A 7,585-nucleotide genomic window follows, 5' to 3' on the forward strand; every position below is an offset into this window, starting at 1 on the left:
CGCGTTGGAGATCGAAATACAAGGCAAGAAACTTCGAAGCAATACTTCTCTCTGTGCAGGAAAAGGAGTTTGGGTGGGGGATCCACTCATTCCGGCAAGAAAATCCGAGAACGGACAAAGTAAGGTTACGAACTTATTGTTTCAATTTTATCTAGATTTGAGGAGTTTCTTGAGCGTTAGATCTGGAATTTTATGAGGTATGTGACTAAAATAAAATTCATACAGGTTTCTTGAAGTTCTTGGACGAGAATCGGACAAAAATCGGAGTTTAGTCGGACTTCGGGTAAACCGATCGAAAACAGAAAATGTGAGTTTTTCTGTATCTTTGACGACCTTAACTCATCCTGTGTTCATGGAAAAAAATATATTGTAGAAGTAGAATATGAGATCTACAATTTTTGTGAAGAAACTTTGTTGATATGGATTACGGATTGAAAGATAAAAAAATCCAAAGAAAATAGATCGAAAACGTTAATCTGGAAATTGAAACACCTGCAGGAGAGAGAAAACGTCGGCCGACGTACGGAGGAGAGAGGCGGACCCGTGATCGACACGTGGCGAACTACGACCCGTGATCATCATGGTTAATTTCAAAGTTGGAGGCAAGTATGATCTTGACAAAAAGAACAAAGCTGAGACCTCCCAGGGTAAAGAGAAAGCGGAGGATTATAAGGAGATTCGAGAAAGAAATAGAGACATCAAATGTTGGAAATGTCAAGGAATTGGTCATCTTAGTCGTGATTGTCCTAACAAGAGAGTCATGATCATCAAGAATGGATAAGTTGTCACAGATAGTGAGGAAAGTGACCATGATGAGCTAGTTGAAGAGGAAATCCAGGAGCATGAGAAGGAACTAGAAGATGGGAGTCATTTGGTACTTGTAACCAGAAGACTTCTTAAAACTAGTTACAGAGAATGATGTTGATGATCAAAGAGACAACCTATTTCACACAAGGTGTTTAGTCAAGGGGACTCCTTGTAGTCTTGTAATTGATAGCGGAGGCTGCACCAATGTCGTTAGTACAATGCTGATCAAAAGGTTGCTAATTCCAACCCAATACCATCCTAAACCTTACAAGCTTCAATGGCTCAATGACAGTGGAACAATGAAGGTAACTTCTCAAGCTTTAATATCTTTTACTTTAGGAAAATATAAAGATAAAGTTATTTGTGATGTTTTACCAATGCATGCTGGAGACATATTGCTTGGCCAACCATTGCAATTTGACAGGAATGTTATGTATGATGGCTATTTGAATCGGTATTCTTTTGTAAAAGATGGTAGAAAAACCATTCTTGTGCCTTTGAGTTCTGCAAATGTATTTGCTGATAAATTAAAGTTGGAAGAAAAAAAGAAAAAGTTTGAGGAAAAGGAGTTAAGTGAAAAAATAGAGAAAAGTCAACGAGAAAACCATATTGAAAAAAAGAATGAAATTGGAGAAAAAGGAAAGAATGTGAGTTGTTTGGCTAGAGTTGGAGAGGTTAGAAGGGCAATGTTCTCACAAAAAACTATCTTTGTACTTGTGTACAAGGAAGGATGTTTGGTCCCTAACGATAATAATTTGTCTTTGCCTAGTATGTTTCAATCTCTTTTACAGGAATTTGATGACGTATTCCAAGATGAAGTCCCTAAAGGACTACCTCCAATTAGAGGTATTGAACATAAAATAGACTTCATTCCAGGGGCGATAATTCCTAATAGGCCAGCTTATAGAGCCAACCCAACTGAGACTAAAGAAATTCGAAGGCAAGTAGAGGAGCTTATGGAGAAGGGCTATATACGAGAGAGTTTGAGTCCATGTTCTGTACCAGTCTTATTGGTGCCGAAGAAAGATGGAACGTGGTGCATGTGCGTGGATTGTAGAGCCATCAACAAAATCACGGTAAAATATCGACATCATATTCCTAGGCTAGACGATATGCTTGATGAATTGCATGGTTCATGTTTATTTACAAAGATTGACTTGAAATTTGGATATAATCAAATTAGAATGCATGTAGGAGACGAATAGAAAACTACGTTCAAAACTAAGTTTGGATTGTATGAATGACTTGTTATGCCTTTTGGGTTAACTAATGCTCCTAGTACATTTATGCGCTTAATGAATCACGTTTTGAGAGAATATTTAGGAAAGCATGTTGTTGTGTATTTTGATGATATTTTAATTTATTCAAAGACCTTGCATGAGCATGTGGAGCATGTTAAGTTAGTTTTGATTACACTTAGAAAAGAGAAACTTTATGCTAATTTTAACAAGTGTAGTTTTTGCATGGAAAAAGTTAACTGGCTTCATAGTTGGTAAAAATGGAGCAGAAGTAGATGAAGATAAAGTTAAAGCAATCAGGGATTGACCAACACCACAAAATGCAAGTGACGTTCGTAGTTTTCATGGGTTAGCTAGCTTCTATAGGAGATTTATAAAAAATTTTACTTGGCTTCATAGTTGGTAAAAATGGAGTAGAAGTAGATGAAGAGAAAGTTAAAGCAATTAGGGATTGGTCAACACCACAAAATGCAAGTGACGTTCGTAGTTTTCATGGGTTAGCTAGCTTCTATAGGAGATTTATAAAAAAATTTAGCAACATAGCTGCACCATTGAATGGCTTAGTGAAAAAGAATGTTGTTTTTAAATTGGGAGATATACAAGAGAATGCATTTAATGAGCTTAAGAATAAATTAACCAATGCACCATTACTTGTCTTGCCTAACTTTGATATAACTTTTGAAATTGAGTGTGATGCAAGTGATTTGGGCATATGTGCTGTTTTGATGCAAGATGGCAAACCCGTAATGTATTTTAGTGAAAAACTAAATGGGGGCAGCATTGAACTATCCTACCTATGATAAAGAATTGTTTGCTTTAGTTCGCACATTGCAGGTGTGGCAACACTACTTATGACCTAGAGAATTTGTGATCCACTATGATCATGAAAGCTTGAAGTATCTTAAGGGTCAAAGCAAACTGAACCGTAGGCATGCAAAGTGGGTAGAGTTTATTGAAACATTTCCGTATGTCATCAAATGTAAGCAAGGTAAGGATAATGTGGTAGCTGATGCATTATCTAAAAGGTACAATCTTTTTACTTCTCTCAGTGTACAAATTCTTGGATTTAGAGCATATTAAAGAATTATATCGAGATGACCATGACTTTGGAATTATTTATGCATTTTGTCTTACAAAAACAGATGATTATTATGTGTTTCATGAATTCTTATTTAAGAAAAGTAAGCTTGGTATTCCTAAATGCTCTATCCGAGATTTGCTTGTTAAAGAAGCACATGGTGGTGGCTTAATGAGACATTTTGGGATTAATAAAACTTATAATATGTTATATGAAACACTTCTTTTGGCCAAAAATGAAACATGATAGTTCATAAATTTTGTAGTCAATGCTTTAAATGCAAAGAAGCTAAATCTAGATCACAACCAAATTGTACACTCCTTTGAATGTACCTAATGAACCTTGAACTAATATATCTATGGATTTTGTTCTTAGTTTACCGCACACTAAAAAGGGTAAATATAGTATTTTTGTTGTGGTAGACAGATTTAGTAAGATGACTCATTTTATTGAATGTAACAAGATGGAAGATGCAAAACATGTTGCTGACTTATTTTTTAGGGAAGTAGTAAGATTACATGCAATCCCTAGAATAATTGTTAGTGATAGGGATGCTAAATTTCTAAGTCACTTTTGGAAAGTATTCTGGGGTAAATTGGGTACCAAATTGTTGTTTTGAACTACATGTCATCCTCAAACGGATGGACAAACTGAGTTGGTTAATAGAACATTAGGAGCCTTGCTTAGGGTTATCATTTCTAAGAATATTACGTCTTGGGATGAATGTTTGCCATTTGTAGAGTTTGCATATAATAAAGCAATTCATAGTACAACTCATTGTTCTTCTTTTGAAGTTGTTTATGGATTTAGTCCACTTACGCCTCTTGATTTGCTTCCTATTCCTTCTAATATGTTTGTGAGTGACGCAGTCACAAGTAAGGCAGACTTGATCAAAACATTGCACAAGGAGGTGAATGAAAGAATTGAGACCCAAAATTTCAAAGTTGCTTTAAGGATTAACAAAGGACGGAAGGAAATCATTTTTAAACTTGGTGACTGGGTTTGGATACATTTTCGCAAGAAGCGATTCTCATCTCAACGGAAGACAAAGTTACATCCAAGAGGGGATGACCCTTATCAAGTTCTTGAAAGAATTAATAACAATGCATATAAAATTGATCTTCCTGGAGACTTTTCAGTACATTCTACTTTCACAAGTCAAAACATTGCATAAGGAGGTGAAGGAGAGAATTGAGATCCAAACTTTTAAAGTTGCTTTAAGGATTAACAAAAGACAGAAGGAAATCATTTTTAAACCTGGTGACTGGGTTTGGATACATTTTCGTAAGGAGCGATTCTCATCTCAACGGAAGATAAAGTTACATCCAAGAGGGGATGACCCTTATCAAGTCCTTGAAAGAATTAATAACAATGCATATAAAATTGATCTTCCCGGAGACTTTTGAGTACATTCTGAAATCATTTTTAAACATGGTGACTTGGTTTGGATACATTTTCGCAAGGAGCCATTCTCATCTCAACGGAAGACAAAGTTACATCCAAGAGGGGATGACCCTTATCAAGTTCTTGAAAGAATTAATAACAATGCATATAAAATTGATCAGACTTTTCAGTACATTCTACTTTCAATGTTGCTGACTTAAGTTCTTTTGATGTAGGTGATGATTTTTCTGATTCGATTGGGTGTTCCAAATGTTCCAAACGATCCAAGGTGAAGAAGATCGGCTTGGTTGGGTTCAACCATCATTTGTAGAATTAGAAGCTGATACAATTGACGAAGGACATGTTCCAAATGTTCTAAACGATGGTGATGATTTTTCTGATTCGAGTGGGTGTTCCAAATTTCCAAACGATCCAAGGCGAAGAAGATTCAACAAACATTCATTCTTCATCTACAAAATTGGAATTGCTTGGTTGGGTTCAACCATCATTTGTAGAATTAGAAGGTGATACTATTGACTAAAGACAATTGAATATTTTCATGGTTGAAGTTGGAAAACATTAAAAATGTCAACAAGGTTTGAATAGAAGGTGATACAATTGACGAAGGACAATTAAATATTTTCACGGTTGAAGTTGGAAAACATTAAAAATATCAACAACAAGGTTTAAACTTATACGAGTGAAGCCTAATAGATTTCAAGTTTATTTCTTTAGCCACTCAAACATATCAATATTTGTAAAATTAAAAGCTGATACATTGATGAAGAACATGTTCCAAATGTTCCAAACAATGGTGATGATTTTTCTGATTCGAGTGGGTGTTCCAAATGTTCCAAACGATCCAAGGCGAAGAAGATCGGGATTCGAGTGGGTGTTCCAAATGATCCAAGGCGAAGAAGAACGGCTTGGTTGGGTTCAATCATCATTTGTAGAATTAATTTTCACGGTTGAAGTTGGAAAACATTAAAAATGTCAATAACAAGGTTTGAGTGAAGGTTAATAGATTTCAATTTTATTTATTTAGCCACTCAAACATATCAGATTGTTTTTTTGTTTTCATTTTGCAATGGTCAAAATTGACTTCGTCATTTGTGGAGATTAAAGGGGATCAGGATTGAATCCCGGTCACAAACGTATTTTGTCGGGAGACTATAAATACCCACAATATGTTATGTAAAAATCAGATTCGTGGATGAATGTAATTCAGATCTCAAACTGAGACGTTTCCCTTTGAAATTCGAGCATCATCTTTGCCATTTCTAAGTTTCAAGCAATTCTTGTGGTAGAATTGCACCCGAGCCATTCAATCAAGCCTTGATCAAGTTAGATTGTGGAGTGACTCAATTTAGAACAAGGTTTCCAAATCTTGCTTCTAGATCTTTAATCGTAAGAGGTAATCTAATTCTAGTCTTATCTCTTGGTGATCCAAATTTCGTATAAAGAGGTGTTAATTACTTTTGATTCAAGGGTTCTTGCTTCAACAAAAGTTTGGATCGTTGACATGTTGATTTTGGCAGCTACTGAGTCATCCTATGTGATTAGGGTTGCCTTATCACATTGGATGACTCAGTAGCTAACCGGTACACAGGGGGTCGCACCCCATTTAGTGGATGTATGGTCCCATGTGAGGGTCGTCAGCTAACCTCCACGGATGTTGTTCAGAGAGAGTTACGTATTCAGATCCAGCCATATGATCCCCTCAGATTTACTTATGAGGTCGCGCCTCACCTCAGGACACTGATCATATCACTGCTTAAAATGGGCAAGCCTCCTAAGATACAGAAACGAGAGTTGCAGCTTAGATCACTCTCTTCAAAAACCCAAGAGAGACCATGGATACCTACCAAGATAAGGATGCGAAAAGAGCCTACAAGTAGGTTGCTTACTGAGTATATTTTTATACTCACCCCTTTCTCCCCTTTTTTTCCAGGTACCAGTTGAGGTGGGGGGGTGTTCGAGAGCTGCACTGTCACAGAGGGGTGTCATTCCGAAGCGTCAGTCCCTTGTCGGTCTTTTAGAGTCCTTTGTCTGTTTTCATATTTAGAGTCTTTTGTATTTCATTTTATATTTGCAATTCCTATTTGGTAACATTTGACTTTGATTTTATATTTAATTTTAGTGTCCTTAATTTTCTTTTCTTATTTTAAATTTTGCCGGATTTTTACCTTCCATTTTGTTTTTATTTGTTTTCGATTTCGTCTTTTTAGTCACGTGTTCTGAAGGCCAAGTGTTCTTACATTTTTCTTTAGTAATGGCTTAAGTTTTTTTGCAATTCCATGTAATTTAGATTGTATGTTTAGAATCATTCAAGCTAAACATGATCGATCTTACTTGTGGAGTAAGTTTCAACCTCAAACAAGTGTTTTTGCTTTGAGATATTCAATCAAACACTAAACTTACTTCCTTTGTAGCGATTTCTTATTATTTGATATCCATTGAGTTGATTGCCAAAACTTTTTCTTGAATTGAATGTAAAGTTTTCTCTTGAGTTGATTCCTTATCACTACCAAAGAAAAAAAATGAATTAAGTAGTCTATTCATTCTTGCATCGCCAACGGCCAAGCGACATATGCTCGAGCCACTAGCCTCGATTCAAGAAGGTTTTAGAAAAGGGGCAAAGAGATTTTGAAAGGAAGATTGGAGAAATTGAAATTGGTGTTATATGAAATGTAAGAAAAATACAACGGCTTACTGCATATAACTATCGAGTAGAAAGAAGTTGGCAAGTAATCATATCCCCTATAGTACATTTTGGAGCATTTTAGCCCTTGCAAGTGTAGACACGATTTTGGTGAACGATCATACCCCCTTATTCTGACCCAATATGGAATGGTAAAAACCTATCTAGAATAAAAGCATGTAAAAAGAGTTTAGAACGGGCATGCAACCATAGACAACACGTCCTAAACAAGCAAGACCAAGATATCTGCACCCATTCGCAAAAGTTGCAAATTTCAACAAAAAAAAAAAAAAAAAAAAAAAAAAAAAAAAAAAAAAAAAAAAAAAAAAAAAAAAAAAAAAAAAAAAAAAAAAAAAAAAAAAAAAAAAAAAAAAAAAA

The 7,585-nt window shown here is 35.5% G+C and overlaps 1 long non-coding RNA gene across 1 annotated transcript; it reads left to right on the forward strand.

Annotated features, from left to right (window-relative positions):
• Window positions 1-364, forward strand: LOC111494255. The gene is made up of 2 exons (XR_002720161.1): window positions 1-119; window positions 226-364. It is a non-coding gene; the product is annotated as an uncharacterized LOC111494255 (long non-coding RNA).
• The last annotated feature ends 7,221 nt before the right edge of the window (window positions 365-7,585 follow it).

The sequence above is a fragment of the Cucurbita maxima genome, unplaced genomic scaffold (assembly GCF_002738345.1).
Source record: "Cucurbita maxima cultivar Rimu unplaced genomic scaffold, Cmax_1.0 Cma_Scf00020, whole genome shotgun sequence".
Lineage (NCBI taxonomy): Eukaryota > Viridiplantae > Streptophyta > Magnoliopsida > Cucurbitales > Cucurbitaceae > Cucurbita > Cucurbita maxima.